At 33.2% G+C, this 21,220-nt stretch overlaps 1 protein-coding gene across 2 annotated transcripts in view; it reads left to right on the top strand.

Moving 5' to 3' along the window:
• Positions 1-11,808: 11,808 nt before the first annotated feature.
• Positions 11,809-21,220, top strand: part of LOC127736871 (zinc finger protein 235-like) — a 345,877-nt gene continuing 336,465 nt past the window's right edge. For both annotated transcript variants that reach the window (XR_007999230.1, XM_052247446.1), the window contains exon 1: positions 11,809-11,860. The gene's annotated coding sequence lies outside the window, so the exon portion shown is untranslated. The remainder of the gene's footprint in view (positions 11,861-21,220) is intronic.

Here is a 21,220-nt window from a genome sequence, read left to right as displayed (position 1 = left end):
TAGGTAGTATTCCATTTGGTCATTTATATTAGATTTAAGATATTTAATTATATAGATATATTTTATTATTTTCATTCAGGTATCATTAATAAGAGTTTGATAGTTAATATAACATTTATTAATTGAGGTTTAAATTTTTAGTCTGTTTTAAACATGTTAAAGTTTCAGCTTCTTCAATAGATTTGATGTCAATATTTATTTCTTGTGACACATATTTTGCAAAAGTATACCAGGAGTATGTTTCTTCAGTATCTAAAGTTTTAGCTAGGTAAAAGGCTTCATTAAGAAGTGGGTTTAGATTTTCATTATCTTAATTTTAATCTAGATAGGTACATCATGGTTGGTCTTTTTATAGAAGTTTCTAATGGCAGAAGTCCTAGTTCCTTTCTAACAGCTAGATTTGTTGAGCTTCTTTTTACTCCCAGTACTTGTTTAACAAAGTGCAGCTGGGTTTTATTCCCCTACCGACGAAGTCGAAGGGGACTTTAGGTTTGCACTCTGTCCGTCTGTCTGTCTGTCCATCCGTCAATCCGGCAAATCAGTTTTCCACACTTTTTGTTTTGTCATTCTTGAAGATATTGAGTTGATTATTGGTATATATAGTTTTATCATGACAAGATACAGATCAAGTTCGAATTTGGATCCGGTTTGATGATTTTGTGCAGAGTTATGGTCCTTTGACTTAAAAAATTCAATAAAACAATCCGTTTTCTGGACTTTTTTTCTCATTCTTGAAGATATTGATTTGATAATTGGTATATACTTATATCATGACAAGTTACAGATCAAGTTTGAATTTTGTTCTGGTCTGATGATTTTGTGCAGAGTTATGGTCCTTGGACTTAGAAAATTCACTTGAATAATCAGTTTTCAACACTTATTTTTTTCATGCTTGAAGATCATGAAGATATTGACTTGATATTATTTGTTATATAGTTTACACCATGACAAGTTATAGATCAAGTTAGAATTTAGTTCAAATACAATGAAATTTTAACCGGTAGGTGACTATGCATGCTATGTATTGCCATGCAATACTCACAGAATGCTTGTTTCTTTCTAAGATAGATTTATCAAAAAAATGAATGACATATGGCATTGAGCTATTTTTGTTAGCTCGCAGTTTAGCTCTATAAAATTGAATATAAGTGTCCAAATAACATATTTCACTATTATATGTTAGTATAGGTTTAACCAAAAAGGTTCGAAGACACTCTCACATGAAGTTGTCAAAAGCCCGAGCAGTAAGTGATAGCAAATAAAACTTTTCTTGCCTTTTTTGCAAGATCTGAACTACAACTAGTTAAACCGCCAGTAGATGTTATTACACATCCAAGGTATTTATAGTCATAAACTTTTTCAAGGTATTTCCCTTTAAATTTTAAAAAGGCTTTATTTATTTTACTGGGGTTATTTAGTAATATCATAGTTTTATATATTTTATATTAAGTGTTAATTGCCATTTATCACAATATTCAGAGAGATTATTCAAGCTGTTTTGCTTTCTGATAATATAATCATATCATCTGCAAATAGGAGGCTTCATATGTCTGAATTTATAAGTTTTACAGGGGTACAGTTTTGCTGTTCAAATATCTGACTTAAGTCATTAATAAAGATTTTTAAAAATGTGGAGCTTAAAGAATCTCCTTGTCTTACACCTATATCTGTAATAAGATGTCTAGACTTGATTTTTTTGTCCCCCGCGTAACGCGTTGCAGGGAACATGGGAATACCGGGTGTCCGTCTGTTCGTTCGTCCGTGTGTCCCGCTTCGGGATAAAGTTTTTGGTCAAGGTAGTTTTTGATGAAGTTGAAGTCCAATCAACTTGAAACTAAAATTGAGAATGGAAATGGGGAATGTGTCAAAGAGACAACAACCCGACCATAGAACAGACAACAGCAGAAGGTCACCAACAGGTCTTCAATGCAGCGAGAAATTCCCGCACCCGGAGGCGTCCTTCAGCTGGCCCCTAAACAAATATATATACTAGTTCAGTGATAATGAACGCCATACTAAACTCCAAATTGTACACAAGAAACTAAAATTAAAAATAATACAAGACTAACAAAGGCTAGAGGCTCCTGACTTGGGACAGGCGCAAAAATGCGGCGGGGTTAAACATGTTTATGGGATCTCAACCCTCCCCTATACCTCTAGCCAATGTAGAAAAGTAAACGCATAACAATACGCACATTAAAATTCAGTTCAAGAGAAGTCCGAGTCTGATGTCAGAAGATGTAACCAAAGAAAATAAACAAAATGACAATAATACATAAATAACAACAGACTACTAGCAGTTAACTGACATGCCAGCTCCAGACTTCAATTAAACTGATTGAAAGATTATGTCTTCATCATATGAATATCAGGCACAATCCTTCCCGTTAGGGGTTTAGTATCATACCATCATAACATATATGAGAAGAACATAACCCGTGTCATGCCAACAACTGGTTTTTAAATAAATGTGTTTAGTGCCGATGCAAAGACACTATAAGTGAATCAATATTAACGCCAAAATATGCAATCTTTAATGACCTGACAACAGTATCGTAACTATATCCCTTCTTAATAAGTCTATTTAAAGGTTTTGTTAGCTTCAGAGGTGAATACTGACATTTTTGTGCTTTAGAAAGAATATTTCCATAAAAAATTGGATGTGAAATACCTGAACGTATAAGAAGTCTGCATGTTGAGCTATATTTACGAATGCTGTCCTTATACCGATGATAAAATTTAGTAAATGTTTTGAATAGTTTGTGATATCGAAAACCCTGGTGTAATAATTTTTCAGTAATACATAAATTTCTCTCGTTAAAATCTAAAACATTGTTACATACACGAGCGAATCGTACAAGTTGAGATATATAAACACCGTAAGATGGTGACAAGGGAACGTCACCATCTAAAAATGGATAATTAACGATAGGAAATGAAAAATCATCTCTTTTATCATATATTTTAGTATTAAGCTTTCCATTAATGATATAGATATCAAGATCGAGGAAAGGGCAGTGGTCATTGTTAGTATTAGCTTTATTTAAAGTAAGTTCAACAGGATAAATTTCTTTAGTATACATACTGAAGTCGTCATTATTGAGAGCCAAAATATCATCCAAATATCTAAAAGTATTATTAAATTTGTGTATCAGATGTTGTTTCGATGGGTCTTTGCTGATTTTTGTCATAAATTGTAACTCATAGCAATACAAAAAAAGGTCCGCAATAAGTGGTGCACAGTTAGTCCCCATTGGAATTCCGATAACCTGACGATATACGGAATCTCCAAAGCGAAAAAAAAATGTTATCTAGTAAAAATTCAAGGGCATATATAGTATCAAAGCATGTCCAATTGACATAGTTTTTTTGTTTATTGCTACTAAAAAAAGACCTAAAAGAGTTTGAACATATATATTCACATTCTGACTTTTTAAATGCCCATTTAATAAGGTGTGTGAATTTTTTCTTAATGAGAATGTGAGGCAATGTGGTATATAGGGTAGAAAAATCAAAACTTTGAACAGATTCAAAATCACCAATATATGCATGTAATTTATCAAGTACTTCCAACGAGTTCTTGACACTCCAAAAGTAATTAATTCCACTATTTTCGAAGGCCTTATTTGAACAATTTATTACCAGGTTTTTGATTGTACCAAGTGTACTGGTAAGAAGAATAGACAATTTAGTAGTGGAACAATGGCTTGAAGACGAAATGAATCTATATTTGTAAGGTGTTTTGTGTAGCTTCGGAAGCCAATACATAGTTGGGACTTTCATTGTATTTGGTTCTGCTTGTAAAGCGGTAGCTAAAAGCTTATGTTTGTTACAGATGTCGTTTTCTGAAAATGGAGTCAGTTGGAATGTTGGTGAATTGGTGATTTCTTTTTTCAGAACCTCAATGTAAAATTTACGTCAAACAATAATAATATTATTGGCAGCTTTATCGGCCGGGACAAAAACAAATTCCTTGGCTAGTTCTTTTAGTTTATGTTTGATACGAGAAATAGGTTTATTGTGGTTATTGTTATGAGTAAAATGTTCTTTAAAATGTTGAATACGTATATCAACTATGTTCATTACTGAATTAAAAAAAGAGTCCAAAGATTTTTTGTCAGCTTTTTCCCGTTTTGTCCATTTCAAACAGTAAGTATGGAGTGAGTCGTGGATGATATTACTACACTCATTCCAATTAATAATTGACGGGGGACGATATTTAGGTCCTTTACTGAGGAATGATTTTAACTCTCGGTCTTGAACGATGTTAAGATCTCCTGTTATAACATGGGAAATGGGTCCATAAATGTATTCGGAATTACTGCAATTACATGAAGTAGGTGTATTTTCACTGATATTAACATCTTTACACAATTGGCTATAATTAAACACAAATTTCCGGGTAGATTTCTTGTAAATATAACAAATAAGAGGGAGCTCAGTAACTTTAAACTGTGTAATGATGTAAATTTTATGAAAATGAGATATTTTAAACATCCGTCACTTTTGATTTAAAATTTGCTACTATAAATAGCGAAGTAGCCCGTTTAATGTATACAGAGAAGGCATTGTTTTGCGAACCCCTGACAACTGTTTGCTTCAATAACAAATAGTATTCGTTATTTTCTTATTTTGGCGTCGATATTTTTATAATCTCCAAAGACAGGGAAATAAAATGATATTTTTGCCTAAAAATTAACTTTTGTTATTCTCCCGTCTTTTTATGGTTGAAAATTGAAAATTCTTTAATTTATCATGGAATAGAGAATTTTACATGCTTGGATACGAAGTCATCGGCAAACACTTATACTTTTATGAATCAGTATGATTATATCCTTTAAGACTTTGATAACCAATATAATTATGAATGTATACATGTTTACTCTACATGTAACATTAAAGTAGCAATACTTGCAATACACAAGGTCACACGGGTATATGTTTTTTTTTTTGTGTTTTCCACTTTTCAATCATGAGAGAGGATAAAGTATACAATGGATTCATTATGTTGAAAAGTGAACTTCCAACAATTAACAATCTTAATATATTTTTCATTATTATGACAAACATAAATTTGCTAAAAGCTTCAAAGAAAAACTTTGACAAAATACACACGTATTATTATTAGGTTAGACTGGTGTTAGTGATGCGGATGCATGTGGAAATTAAAATCCTTCGGATTTATGTCATAAAAAAGAAGAATCTTCATCGTTATTCCATATATCGTGACCATATAAAACATCAATTGGATTAGGTTCTTTGGTTGCACCAGCTATATTTTTTAAACAGAACAATGACATGATTTTTTTTTAATTATTAAAATTTCAATACTAGTAATTATTATTCCATAATTTTTCCATAACCGTAAGCTAACTAACAATAATATCTTCCCTGAAAAAAACACATAAACTTCCCAATACTATGATAAAGTTTAAAATATGTTTTTAACAAAAATATTTACGAATTAACTTTTTACGACTACATGTACTGCATAAACCTACACACCCCGGGATACCAACATTGATTTGTGTGATTCAAGTAGCTAATTAAGATTGTTCTCCACAGGGAGTGATGCGTGTAATGTCACCGTGTATATATTATTGTACGACTTTGCCCCCAGCAGAGCTATAGAAAAACAGTACATTAACGGGTGTTACACGGACACTTTTTAGATAATACACGGACACTTTTTAGTTGTTACACGGACACTTTTTATGAATAGAATCACTCGTGCATGATCAGTGAGTTCATGGGCACTTTAAATTTCAATTAGATTTGAATTTTTTGTTTCACCGACATATTTCCTGTCTTTTAAATTAAAAAAAATTACGTTAGCATCAATAACTATATATTTTTTCAAACAATTCCAGTAACTATTCATATTAGTACACTAAGGGGTAGACCATTTAACTTCAAAAGGCCGGTTATGGTTTTTGCTTAAAAAAACACATTTTGATCCCCAATTTTATGAGAAAAAATATATAATGGTCAAGCAGATGACACTGAAAATAATGTTCTGGCTCCGGATTTTCCGAATACCGTATATAATAGTGCTGATTTCGAAAAAAAAAATATTTGGGCGATAGCGTTGAAAAACTAAATAATTTTCTTACTCAGAAAAGAACACACCCCCTTTTGAAGCTAAATGGTCGGTCCGTAAATGTATTTTTTTTTCAATATATGGACATGAATAGTATTCTGGACAATGCTGAAAGAAATGCTGGTACCAACGTTTATATTTCAATAAAAAGACAGGAAATATATATATAAAAATCAAATCTAATCAAAAGATAAAATCCCTATCAACTCACCAATGCACGATTGATCCTATAAACAAAAAGTGTCCGTGTAATACATGTTCAAATATGCAGCAAATCGTAAAGAAAATCATTCAACTTATGTCATCAATTTTGGACGGTAAGCTCTGATTGGATCATATAGTGACACGTGTTTAATCCTGATCAACACTATCAGAGACATATAAAAACCTATAAGCATGAACATTTTTTTTTGAATCCAAAACATATGCCTATATATATATATATAATAACAAGAGATGCACATGGCACATCTTGCATTTTTTCAACAAAAAAAGGATGAAGCCTGTTTATTTTAAATTTATTTTACCCCCCCCCCCCCCCCAATAAAATCAAATGTTAGCTTGCTTACCTCTGAAATCTTTTTTATACATTACTTACTTGCGAAGTTGCATTTCAAAAAGTCTCAAATGTGTATAACATTCACCTTTAACTTGAAATGGTTCTTTTTATAAAGTTATTAGATTCTTGAATTTTTTGTGAAAAAACTCTCGGCTGAAGGGAAGTGAGAAAAACAAATGAGTTTAAACTGTAACTTACATTAACTGGTATATGGCCAATTAAGTTTCTAATATCTTTAGTTTTGCTACCTCTTCTAAATGCAAAATGTACTTCTTCCTCCTTGAAACGTCGTACAAGTCAGATACAAAACAAAGGTAACAAAAAACAGGCCGGAAACAACCTGCCGTATAGTTTGTCTGCACTTGTAGTCAGGTCAAGGTCCTCGGCTATCGCCTCGGACCTTGACCTGACTACTCGTGCAGAAAAACTATCCGGCAACGGTTGTTACCGGCCTGTTTCTTTGTTACCTTTGTATTGTATCTAATACTTAATTTCTCACACTTTTCTTATCATTTCAAGTTGAAATCTTTCAGAGTTTTATCTTCGACGAGTTTTTGATTTGGCTAAGTTAGCTACATGTATTTGGAAAATACCCCGTGTTTACTTAATACTTTGTCATATATCACGGAGATCCGTTACATATGTTCCTTTAGAAATAAACATAATTATAAAATGATTAATTAAAACGAATATGAAAATAAATCAAAAATACTCGAAACTGTAACATATTTTGAAAAGTTTTAATTCTAAAAAATCGCATTGATAATGGATTGTTACTTGATTACTCAACGACCGAAATCATAAAGTCTCGCAGCATGCATGGAGGTTTACATCTACTGTGTCAAATAAAAGATACACACACGTATTCCTCATTATTAACTTAAACACAAAGTAGACTTATAAGTCCATCTTTTTTAAGATGCCATAGTAAAAACAAATGTCTTGCTTTAGGAACGGACAAATCATATTTTAAAAAACTCTTAATTCGACAAAAATGTTGAAACTGTGAAACTGACATGATGTTTGATTTTTTTTTTATTGACCAAATGTTTTTTTATTATTATGTTAGGTTGGCGTTTTATTTTCAACTGAGACCATATGCAATCCCATCAGAAATAATTATGGTTCTCTTTTCACCGACTTGTCCCTTTTTTTAACCAAGCTAATGTTTAAAGCTATTGATTTAAAGTACATTGGAAAATTCCATTATTGTATGACAAATATTCTACAAATCATGATTTTGCATGGACAAGACTTTTGTGCGAGTGTGTGGCTAGTTAATTATCATATCCAGTATAAAAGTTATCCCAAGCAATGGAGTATAACATATATGTCAATCTATGGACTTCTTCCATCTGGCAGTAAATGGGTATTCTTTATAGCTTGCTGTTCGGTGTAAGCCAAGGCTCCGTGTTGAAGGCCGTACTTTGACCTATATTTTTTCATTTTACAAATTTTGACTTGGATATAGGGTTGTCTCATTGGCACTCATACCACATCTTCTTATATATATTCGCTTCATTGTGCTGAATATATAAACACGCAGCCACGTCCGATGCCACATCTCCTTTATGTTAGCATATATATACCCTTGCAACAACTCTTTCAGGGGTTTGATGGCAAAAAAATTCCACTTATTGAATTATTGTTGATTTGTTCTCGTTCCGAATATGCATGAACTATTTTTCACTCGACGCCAAGCAAATCCGTCAATCATATCTGCGCATGATATAAAATTAATCTTTTGCACCTTAAGATGCCGAAAACTTTGCAGTAGAATGTAAAAAATTTCTCATTTGTATTTCAAGGCGCATTCACACTAAAATTGTTCATTCTTTTTTATGTCTCAACCCTTCATGGAAAGCTTGTATTAATTCAACGGACAACCGACTGAATAAATCAATAACAACATTAAAATGTTCTATCACGCTTAACATGATCTTTCAAAGAATGTGCAATGGGTACGCTGAAGGTTAGAAAAAGAGTTGAATTCAAACGGTATTGAATAAAGACCACGAGCTAGTGTTTGTCATAGAATGTGGACATACTGAGTGTTTTAAATCAAGAAAATAGTTAGAGGACACGGTGGTACTATCTGGATGCACAAACGGGAAAAGTTACCCGAGATGTTGAGATTTTGAAATATGAAGGAATTTAGCCTAAATAAAAAAAGAGTGTTTAAACAATCTCTGCAATTCTTTAGTCATGACATAGTCTTTCGAATCAACTTGTACTTATTATATCTGCTAAAATGTAAAATGAAATTAGAAAAAAAACTTTTCCAAATGAAAAACTTTGGGATACGAAACCATATCGTGTAATATCGAAATATCATTAAGTAATGACTATTCAATATTGATCGAGTTATATCAAAACATTATTACGTAATGTCAAAACCATATAAAGTAAAGACAAAATATCATCAAGAAATAATAAAATAACATAAAGTAATATCAGAGTTCCACATAAGACAGCTGAGGCGTTCCATACAAATTACTAGTAATTATTATTACTTGTCACTCGCATTTTTTTTCTCGACCTAGCCATTATTGGCATTAACAGCCAGTGCACGAACTCGCACGAACTCCAAATTTAGTTAGAGGGCGATATTCCGACGCGTTTTTTTTTAATTCTTGGTCACTCATGTTTAGAAAGAAAGGGGAGAAATCCAAACAATTAACGACCAATCACAAATGTTGTTGCAAATATGATCTGGTGACGTCAAAGAATTTCCCATAATGCAATTATTGCATATAAATAAAAAAAACTACTATACCAAATGAATAAAAAATATTGCATTAAAATGACAAGTTATACCATTTGAATAAAAAATATTGCATTTAAATGAAGAAATATACCATATAAATAAAAAAAATATTGCATTTAAATGAAAAAATATTGCATTTAAATGAAGAAATATTGCATTTAAATGAAGAAATATACCAACTAAATAAAAAATATAGCATTTAAATGAAAAATTTCAAATTTTTGCAACCAATACCATTCCATAGATAACATTGATTTTGTTACTTTGTAAACTAGTAACTAAAGACATGCGCCGTACTGGCGTCTCGAGACAGGCATATTATTTTAAAAAAGGTAGCTTTCTTTCTAATCGGATTAAAGACGTTTATAAAATTTCTACGGCTAGGTGCAATTTATTTATGTTTTTTTTTATATTAAAAAAAAATATTTCAAAATGTTTCATATCTTAAAAATAGTTAGAACTTCTACAAATATATGATACGAAGAATCCATGACAACTCGCCCCACTGGCAAATCGCCCCACACTAAATCGCCCCACTTTTTCACCAACTCGCCCCACTCTTGTTTACGAACTCGTCCCACTTATGAAAAAGGGTAAAATCCCATTGAAAATAGGTCTGACATCTCGCCCCACTTATTAAAAGGGTTGAAATACTGCTGAATAAAGGTCGGCCAACTCGCCCCACTTATGAATAGGAGTTTAATCCCATGTATTAAAGGTCTGCCAACTCGCACCACGAATGAATAAAAAGAATTAAACTGTACTTAATTAAGGCTTACCAAATCGCCCCACTTATGAATTAAATGAATACTGATGAAAACCTTAGAAATGCATCTTTTTTGTTTTATTAACTTTTTTCTTTTGGTTGAAAGAAAGTAGAAAGAAGTAAGTATCAGCATTTCTGTGAAGTACGATGTTATTGACTATTGGAACTGTTTATGACGTTTGTTTTCTGGTAAATATATAAATCACTGTTTTACAATAAGTCAAGGATCATAGTTATTTACATAATTTTATTGTTAGATGATAGGTTTGTACAATAATAAAATTGAGAATGGAAATAGGGAATGTGGATTTTATTCACCCTCTATGGTCCGTAGGGGGTCAGTAGTTAACCGTATAACGAATTTATAGCCCGCGAGACTCTTTTCCGCTGTGTTTTGTAGAGAAATAAACAATTAAACACAACAAAATTAATAGATGACGTCACTATTAACAGTAGACGTGACGTCATGAACCCCCTATGAAATTTACTAACCCCTACGGATCCATAGGGGGTCACCACGTGACGGAGTTAAACCAATCACAACGTGATAATTTACCGGCGGTGCGATAAGAATAAATATGGTGCTTGAACTTGATGGCAAAATGTAGGTCCGATGATGTCACTTAGTTACTCACTAATGGATATTGAAACAATATGATACTACCAAAGGCTATCCAGATTGGGAAGTAAAAATGCTATACCAAATATACATGTTACTAGCTATAGTATAAATGTATCTTAGCGCAAACTAAAATGAACACAGAGACACTGCCGGACTCTCATTTTCAATGAATGGTTAGACTAGAGTGGATTCATTAGAACCATTTTAAGCGGATTTCTCATGGCGTAATCGTCAATTATTTTATCATAATCGAGTTTAATGTCTCTGTGATTCCGAATATATTCAATAGCAGATTACGATAGTTTTTGTTGTTGTTTTTTTTTTTTTGAAAAGTGTGGGGGGGGGGGGGGCGTACGCCCATTACGCCCTTACCTGGACCCGCCCCTGATAACTACACAAAACGAAGTACTAGATGAAATGTCAACACTAGAAACAAGAACATAAATACACATAATGGCATACAATAGATAAGTTTTTATAAGTGGCAGACCTTTATTATATATTTATCGGGATTTTACCCATTTCCATAAGTGGGGCAAGTTGGCAGGAGCAATTTTAACGGGACCTAACCTTTTTTTCATAAGTGGGGCGAGTTGGTAAACAAGAGTAGGGCAATTTTTTTAAAAGTGGGGCGAGTTTGTGAAAAAGTGGGGCGATTTGGTTGTGGGGCGATTTGCCAGTAAGGCGAGTTGTCTTGTTTCCGATACGAAATATGTATAAAGTCCATGAGGTACGAAATGGTACCGTAAATATATGAATTTGATTGATATGGTACGAAATGGTTTTTATCGTGGGTACAAAATGGTTTTTATCGTGGGTACAAAATGGTAAATCCTAGGTACGAAATGGAAATTTTGGGTACAAAATGGCAGAGGTACGAAATATCTAAGGTACGAAACTACTTGCTACCGGTGGTGCTCCTGCCAGAGGCAGACCTTACAGATTAGGTAGCGGACATGTACAAAGAATGATAACGTTGGTCTCATTCCCTCGACCTATATTTGCCCTGTAAAAAGTAAAATCACAAAAATACTGAACTAGACCAAGTAAGTTAAAGATTAATGATTTATCTTATTTTTTATAAACCGGAGTGAAAAAATGTATTGGTACACGTAAAACTGTGTATAACGTGAAAACTAAGAAACTAATATCCACTTGTATAGACTTACATTTGCTATTTTGAGACCGTAAATATGACACGGGTTATGTTCTTCTCATATATTTTATGATGGTATAATACTAAACCCCTAACAGGAGGGATTGTGCCTGATATTCATATGATGAAGACATAATCCTTCAATCAGTTAAATTGAGGTCTGGAGCTGGCATGTCAGTAACTGCTAGTAGTCTGTTCTTATTTATGTATTATTGTCATTTTGTTTATTTTCTTTTGTTTCCTATTCTGACATCAGACTCAGACTTCTCTTAAACTGAGTTTTACTGTGCGTACTGTTGTACGTTTGTTTTTTCTACATTGGCTAGAGGTATAGGGGGAGGGTTGAGATCTCAAAAAATATGTTTAACCCCGCCACATTTTTGCGCCTGTCCCAAGTCAGGAGCCTCTGGCCTTTTGTTAGTCTTGTATCATTTTTAATTTTAGTTTCTTGTGTATAATTTGGAGTTTAGTAATGGTATGACGTCCATTATCACTGAAATAAAATACATATTTGTTTAGGGGCCAGCTGAAGGACACCTCCGGGTGCGGGAGTTTCTCGCTGCATTGAAGACCTATTGGTGGCCTTCAGCTGTTGTCTGCTCTATGGTTGGGTTGTTGTCTCTTTGACACATTCCCCATTTCCATTCTCAATTTTATCATATGTCTTATCATATGATTGCAAAATTATGAGACTATCCACCAACGTTCAGATGAAGTAGATGTACATGTATATTTATAATGTAAGCAATTATAGGCAATCATATGAACTTCAACAGTGAGAAAACCCTAAACTCATCAGGTCAATTATGAATACACAGCACTAAACAGGGTCTCTCCATATTCAGACACTCCACTAGTTTCAACACCCCATTGACGTATTTACACTTGTATGCAAATTTATCCATCATTACGTAAAATCGCACAGGTTCCCGCAAACTTTGACATCACAATTAAAAAAAATTGATGTCACAATTAAATCATGTAAATAGTGATTGCTGCTTGACGTCAGAAAGTTATTTGAAGCAGATTTAAGGTCATTTGGAGACCAAATTCAGCTAAATACCAAAAGTATAAATACGTTTATTGGTCCGACACCCCAATCATGCCAATAATAGTCTGACAAAGGAAGGTGCATTACTGCCGTTACAGAAAATCAATTCATAGAATCGTTGTTGGCGTGGTATTTGGACAACTCTTTCTTTTATAACTATGCCAAAGAAACAGAAACCGAGGGTACCATACAACCTATATGAATTTTATTAGATTGGGGTTTAGAGGAGTGTATTTTCCCATGGAAAACACTGTGTATAATAAGATCACCAGAGTTAATATGTTTACATTGTAAAAACATGAAAAAGAAAATGCAAAGAATGGTCCCCAGTAGTGCAGTCTGTCATCTTTCACGTAATTTTGTCTCGGAAATTGTCATTACTAAAAAATAATCATTTTACCCTGCAAAGGGACTATTTTATACCAAGAATGATTTTCATCTACACTGTACAAGTACTTATAGATAGAAAACTTTCAAAACTGAAAGTTGTCGAGCTGTTAAAGGGGCACTAGCTGTCAAATTCATGTTCACCGATTTGACTCAAATTCTCATATTAGATTTATAACAAATGTAAAACATTTATCCAAATTATAAAAAGTCTAAAATAAACAATTTACAGGGCATGGGCTTGATAATATGTAGCTTCGTTTCGTGTGTATTTTAGTCTAGACACCAACTTATTAACCAGTCAGCATGGTCAGAGATATAACTCTAAAGGGTTATTACAGAAAATAACTTGCGTGTGTTATTACAGATACTTTCATGAGTTGTCTACTCTTTATTCCTTATAAATTAAATTTTCTAAATCTGTAATAACATATGTTTGTTATTTGAAAAATAAATCAAAAATATTATAATTTATAGCGGGCTCTAGGTAACTCATGAGACTTTGCACAGAAACTAAATGCATAGCCTTGATAACCAGGATTCTCACTAAGGCGAGTCCATGAGTCCTGGACTCATGAAAATCTGTCTGGACTCACCATTTTCAAAACTGGTGAGTCCAAAGATGCATCAAGATTGAAATATTTGTATAAACTGAACACACAAATCATCATTTTATAGCAAAAGTTTAAAAATAATCTGAATTTAACGTCATTTTATTGCTCTATTAGGTCATGGAGACTAAAATGATACATTAAATTGCAATAAAATATCTTCTTCTTACTGTTGGACTCACCATGGCCAAAAATGACGATTCCCTGGACTCGCCTTCAAAAATCCTTAGTGAGAACCCTGATAACTAATATTTTAATCAAATTAATACATTTTTGATTAACAATGGTAAATCAATGAGACAAGGCTTTTAAGGGATAAACTTAGCTGTAATATCAAGGCTTAGTTATTAAAGGAATGTAACTAATTATGTGAAACACTTGGGAATTACTGGGAAGCTTGCGCAGAACCTCATTACATGCTCTGGTAATTATTTCTTACAATAAATTAAAATACATTGTAATTAAGCATGATGTATGTCTGAGCAAATGCTTTGGAGTGATACTGAGAAGCTGTGATAATGTACCCTTTAGTTATTACAGGCATATTTTTTTCTGTAATAACATAGGTGTGCAATGCAATATTGGCAAACTATGAACTGCTATATCTTTCTATAGTTAACATGGTTAAGTATACATAAAGGCAATAGTAATATCAATAGAACTTGTATACATTTTAATTAAACATGTTAAACTAATGATGTATATTGTCCCTTTGAAACACGTAACATACATATGTTATCACAGTTCTATGATTTTTTAGTCCACAATAACAAATGTTTGTTATTTTTCTGTAATAACCCTATAGAGTTATATCCCTGACTGTTAACTATTGAAAACAACCGACGGTCACATAACACGATATAAACATAAACATAAATATAAATAGATATATGGAATATGTGCAAACATGTTATGGCTCTGTATCGTGCCAGATCGCTACTGCTAGCCATCGAAACCGGAAGATATGCCAGGCTGCCAATTCCAGTTCTTAACAGACTTTGTGTGCTTTGTAAGAACAATTGTGTTGAATCTGAAAAACACTTCCTTTTTAATGTTCTCTTTATGATGACTTGACATGCTTGAGATGGCTTTTATTTTCTGAATGTTCAAATTATATTGAAAATTTTGCTATTTTAGACGATGATCAGAAATTAGTTGAATTGTCATCATGGTCATGAAATTCAAGCATTTCTTAAGCAAAAGTATTTTTAATTTTTTTTATGAGACGAATGTTAATTTTAGTTTAGATTATCGTTGATCATCTCAACGAGATTGATTTTCTCGCTTGAGCCTGTACGACAAAGTGAGAAAAGCAATCGAGTTGAGATGACCAATGATAATCTGTTTATCGCTATTTTACCTATGACCATGTTGTCAATTTCATGTCAATTTTATTAGCAACACCACGTGCCCCCTTAGTTTCTAGCGATAATTTTCATATCACTCGACTCCGCTGAGAAAAGAAATTATCAGTCAGCAAGATCAAAGTAAAATTTCGTAAAATAGCGTTAATAATTTTTTATAGTTTTAATACCGGTAACCTTTTTACTTTACTACTATTAAAGTCATGTAAAACATGTAAAATGTAATATTAAAATGAAATAAATAACAATAACTTTTATAAATATAATTTATTATTTTAATATAATAATGGAATTTATATTTATTTAAATGATAAATCTTTTTGAAATTGTACAACAAACTAATTTTAGGAAATGTTATATGTACATATATCATGTTGTTTGTATATATAAATGTGAAATGTTTTGTAAAAGTGTGTCTCATAAGCCAACTCAATGGCTGTGTATTGGTTGTTTTAATGACTAAATTATTATGTATATTTTTATTATGTCAATTGTATATATAATGTCTTGAATGTCATGAATGTACAATCAGTATGTGACACAATAATAAAATAAAATTTATTACTATTTATTATTGTATATACACAATGTATTACATGTATTATGGGTTCATGTAACACTTACATTGACTTGTCAATTTAAAGTTTTAAAAAGTTTTCAAATTTTATATTTTTGGAATTTTGATCAAAGTTTTAAAATATCAAAATTCCAAATTTTTTAAAAGTTTTGAAATTTTGAAATTTTGACCAAATAATTTTTAATTGCAAAATAAATAATCTAACGAAGAAGTCGGTTTTTTTTAAACAAATTTGACATCACATGAGATAACAGTATCCTGAAAATTTTAAGGTTTTGCATCTATTGAAAAAAAATGTAAACCTATTTAAACCAGCATCAAACATGTTGATTTACGTTTAAAAAAATCTCTTATATAAGCTTTATAGCGTGTCATATAAATAATTAAGACTCTACGACTTCTTACTTTTTGCAATCATGTTGGCAGATGAAATCATTGCATTTACATTTTGAACGATCATCTTTAACCTTTTATTCAACTATTTCAGTTCTTTTTAAATTGTTGGCCTTCAAATATTCGGCTTTGAGCGTTCCTGATGAAGGTAGATACAGAAAAAGCGATTCGGACACATGCAATTTTTAACATTTTGTTTTCATTTTTTATCGATTGCATGACGATCATATATTGCCTTGTATCAATGAACTCTTGGTGTAGCAACAGAGCTCTGGTGTAGCAATGCACGTTGTGCTAGCCTCAAATGTGGGTGGTTGTTGATATCTTTGTTATGCTGAATTTAAGAGTAAGATCAAATATTAGTAGCTTGGAGCCAGGATACTGTTATAAATTATTTACATAAACTCACCATAGATAGATACTAGGATGTAAATTTTGCATTTGCGCCAGACGCACGTTTCGTCTACAAAAGACTGATCAGTGATGCTCGAATCAAATTAAGTTAAAAAGGCCAATAAAGTCAAATAAAATTAAAAAGGCCAAATAAAGTAAACGTTAACATCCAACTCATCGTTCTGGTTTTGTAAAAGCTGAACACATTCATATCATATAAACGTATATCGTAAACATTATTTTCAGCCTTCATATTTATGTAATAGTTGCCGCTGTACATTGAGCGCCCATCTATCCATTTGTAGGTGTCTGCATTTTGAAAATTGAAATAAATTTTTAAAAGTTTATATCAGCGATAAATGGTTATCTATTTGGGAATCCAAAATATAAATATTGTCACTAAAGTGACACTATATTTGACTATATTTGACTTGGATACTTCCACGAGGGGCTTCAATAATGGTACATTTTTCAGGTGCGGATCAATGAATTTGAAAAGGTTCGGACAAGCAGAAGACAAAAAAAAAAATATTCTGTATCCAGATTTTCCCCATGCATTATAGTGCAAAATTTTGAACCAAATAATTTGATTAATAGCGTTGAAAAACTTAATAAAAATGTTCGTGCTTAGTGCAAATAAAAATTTCTCACATCGACAAAACAACCATACCCCCACATTTGAAGTGAAATGATTGTTCCATTAGACAATGTTTGGACTGATGCATGTAAAAAGTATATGCACAGAAGCTTGTTTATGATCAAAAGCTAGTATCTAAAAGGAAATTTTGTTAAAATTTTGTACTGGGTCTGTTTTTCTGTATTTTACTTATAAACGGACTTAGTTTTTCTTCCAGTTAGTTATACATTACATACAGTCTGCAGTTAAAGTTTTTAAAACATTTATTAGATTCATAAACTTTCCTGGATTTTTACCAAACTTGGACAGAAGCTTCTTACAATGCAATCAATAGATAGATAGTAAAGAGAGGAATATTTTTATTATTTTTTTCCTCATTTTTGTTGACCCTGCGATTAACAGCAAAAGTAGGCGAGACACTGGGTTCCGTGGAACCCTTACGATTTTTTTTGTATTAAGGGATAGTTCCGTATTTGTTATTTGTGCATTTTTAGCTCAAAGGGCCAAGTGAGCTTTTCTCATCACTTGGCGTCCGTCGTTGTTAACTTTTACAAAAATAATCAAATAGTCACAAAGTCGTAACTCCATTACTAACCGTGTATTGAAATAAGCCCCGCCTCCCTACTAACCTAATATGGAATATACACGGTCTCCACGCGGACGCTTTTAACCAATCATATTCCTAGAAATGTATAGGACATGTAGGAGGTAAGATAAATAAATGATATTTTCTATAAACGTGTATACCTATCCATGCGTACTAGTTTGACAACTACTTTGAGGCCCTGTCCCCTAGGTCCAGTGTCTATCAATTAATAAGCAATTTTTAAATTAAGTTTTCTGCATACATGTAAGTAAGTTTGATAGGAATTAATTGTGGTAGATCTATATCAACATGATCAATGGTATTTTATATAATGTTACATTACTTTCAGTACACGTAGATTCTGGTTTAGCGTCTTTTAATTATAATAAATTTTCAACATTAAGTTTTATGCTTAAGTAAGCTTGATAGACGATTACATTTTCTATAAAGTTGCATTTATACTTTCACCATTACTATCAGTATCAGTACATCTCAGTTTCTTAACTATTTTGAGGTCGTGTTCCTAGTTCATGGTCCATTACTATCAGTATCAGTACATCTCAGTTTGTTGACTATTTTGAGGTCCTCTCCCTACTTCATGGTCCATTACTATCAGTATCAGTACATCTCAGTTTGTTGACTATTTTGAGGTCCTGTCCCTAGTTCATGGTCCATTACTATCAGTATCAGAACATCTCAGATTGTTGACTATTTTGAGGTCCTGTCCCTAGTTCATGGTCCATTACTATCAGTATCAGTACATCTCAGTTTGTTGACTATTTTGAGGTCCTGTCCCTACTTCATGGTCCATTACTATCAGTATCAGTACATCTCACATTGTTGACTATTTTGAGGTCCTGTCCCTACTTCATGGTCCATTACTATCAGTATCAGTACATCTCAGATTGCATGGATTGTTGACTATTTTGAGGTCCTGTCCCTAGTTCATGGTCCATTACTATCAGTATCGGTACATCTCAGTTTGTTGACTATTTTGAGTTCCTATCCCTAGTTCATGGTCCATTACTATCATTATCAGTACATCTCAGTTTGTTGACTATTTTGAGGTCCTGTCCCTAGTTCATGGTCCATTACTATCAGTATCAGTACATCTCAGTTTGTTGACTATTTTGAGGTCCTGTCCCTAGTTCATGGTCCATTACTATCATTATCAGTACATCTCAGTTTGTTGACTATTTTGAGGTCCTGTCCCTAGTTCATGGTCCATTACTATCAGTATCAGTACATCTCAGTTTGTTGACTATTTTGAGGTCCTGTCCTTAGTTCATGGTCCATTACTATCAGTATCAGTACATCTCAGTTTGTTGACTATTTCGTGGTCCTGTCCCTAGTTCATGGTCCATTACTATCAGTATCAGTACATCTCAGTTTGTTGACTATTTCGTGGTCCTGTCCCTAGTTCATGGTCCATTACTATCAGTATCAGTACATCTCAGTTTGTTGACTATTTTGCGTTCCTATCCCTAGTTCATGGTCCATTACTATCATTATCAGTACATCTCAGTTTGTTGACTATTTTGAGGTCCTGTCTTTAGTTCATGGTCCATTACTATCAGTATCAGTACATCTTAGATTGTTGACTATTTTGAGGTCCTGTCCCTAGTTCATGGTCCATTACTAATATTATCAGTACATCTCAGTTTGTTGACTATTTTGAGGTCCTGTCCCTACTTCATGGTCACTGAATCCTCTTTAAAATTGAGGCCAGTATTTCACAATCACCCAGTATTACCCAGTAAAACACGGGTTTTCCCCAGTAATTCCCACTAGTCTGGGCTATACTCATAATACCCGGGTTTTTGCCAACCCTGACTATTTTGAGGTCCTGTCCCTAGTTCATGGTCCATTACTATCAGTATCAGTACATCTCAGTTTGTTGACTATTTTGAGGTCCTGTCCTTAGTTCATGGTACATTACTATCAGTATCAATACATCTCAGTTTGTTGACTATTTTGAGGTCCTGTCCTTAGTTCATGGTCCATTACTATCAGTATCAATACATCTCAGTTTGTTGACTATTTCGTGGTCCTGTCCCTAGTTCATGGTCCATTACTATCAGTATCAGTACATCTCAGTTTGTTGACTATTTCGTGGTACTGTCCCTAGTTCATGGTCCATTACTGTCAGTATCAGTACATCTCAGATTGTTGATTATTTTGAGTTCCTGTCCCTACTTCATGGTCACTGAATCCTCTTTAAAATTTAGGCCAGTATTTCACAATTACCCAGTATTACCCAGTAAAACACGGGTTTTCCCCAGTAATTCCCACTAGTCTGGGCTATACTCATAATACCCGGGTTTTTGCCAACCCTGACTATTTTGAGGTCCTGTCCCTAGTTCATGGTCCATTACTATCATTATCAGTACATCTCAGTTTGTTGACTATTTTCAGTTCCTATCCCTAGTTCATGGTCCATTACTATCATTATCAGTACATCTCAGATTGTTGACTATTTTGAGTTCCTATCCCTAGTTCATGGTTCATTACTATCAGTATCAGTACATCTCAGTTTGTTGGCTATTTTGAGGTCCTGTCCCTAGTTCATGGTCAATTACTCTCAGTATCAGTACATCTCAGTTTGTTGACTATTTTGAGGTCCTGTCCCTAGTTCATGGTCCATTACTATCATTATCAGTACATCTCAGTTTGTTGACTATTTTGAGGTCCTGTCCCTAGTTCATGGTCCATTACTATCAGTATCAGTACATCTCAGTTTGTTGACTATTTTGAGGTCCTGTCCTTAGTTCATGGTCCATTACTATCAGTATCAGTACATCTCAGTTTGTTGACTATTTTGAGGTCCTGTCCCTAGTTCATGGTCCAATACTATCAGTATCAGTACATCTCAATTTGTTGACTATTTTGAGGTCCTGTCCTTAGTTCATGGTCCATTACTATCAGTATCAATACATCTCAGTTTGTCGACTATTTCGTGGTCCTGTCCCTAGTTCATGGTCCATTGCTATCAGTATCAGTACATCTCAGTTTGTTGACTATTTCGTGGTACTGTCCCTAGTTCATGGTCCATTACTGTCAGTATCAGTACATCTCAGATTGTTGATTATTTTGAGTTCCTGTCCCTACTTCATGGTCACTGAATCCTCTTCAAAATTGAGGTCAGTATTTCATAATTACCCAGTATTACCCAGTAAAACACGGGTTTTCCCAGTAATTCCCACTGGTCTGGGCTATACTCATAACACCCGGGTTTTTGCCAACCCTGACTA

Source organism: Mytilus californianus, unplaced genomic scaffold (assembly GCF_021869535.1).
Source record: "Mytilus californianus isolate M0D057914Y unplaced genomic scaffold, xbMytCali1.0.p SCAF_39, whole genome shotgun sequence".
Classification (NCBI taxonomy): domain Eukaryota; kingdom Metazoa; phylum Mollusca; class Bivalvia; order Mytilida; family Mytilidae; genus Mytilus; species Mytilus californianus.
The sequence above is the reverse complement of the archived record's forward strand: the minus strand, read 5'-3'. Positions and strand labels throughout refer to the sequence as shown.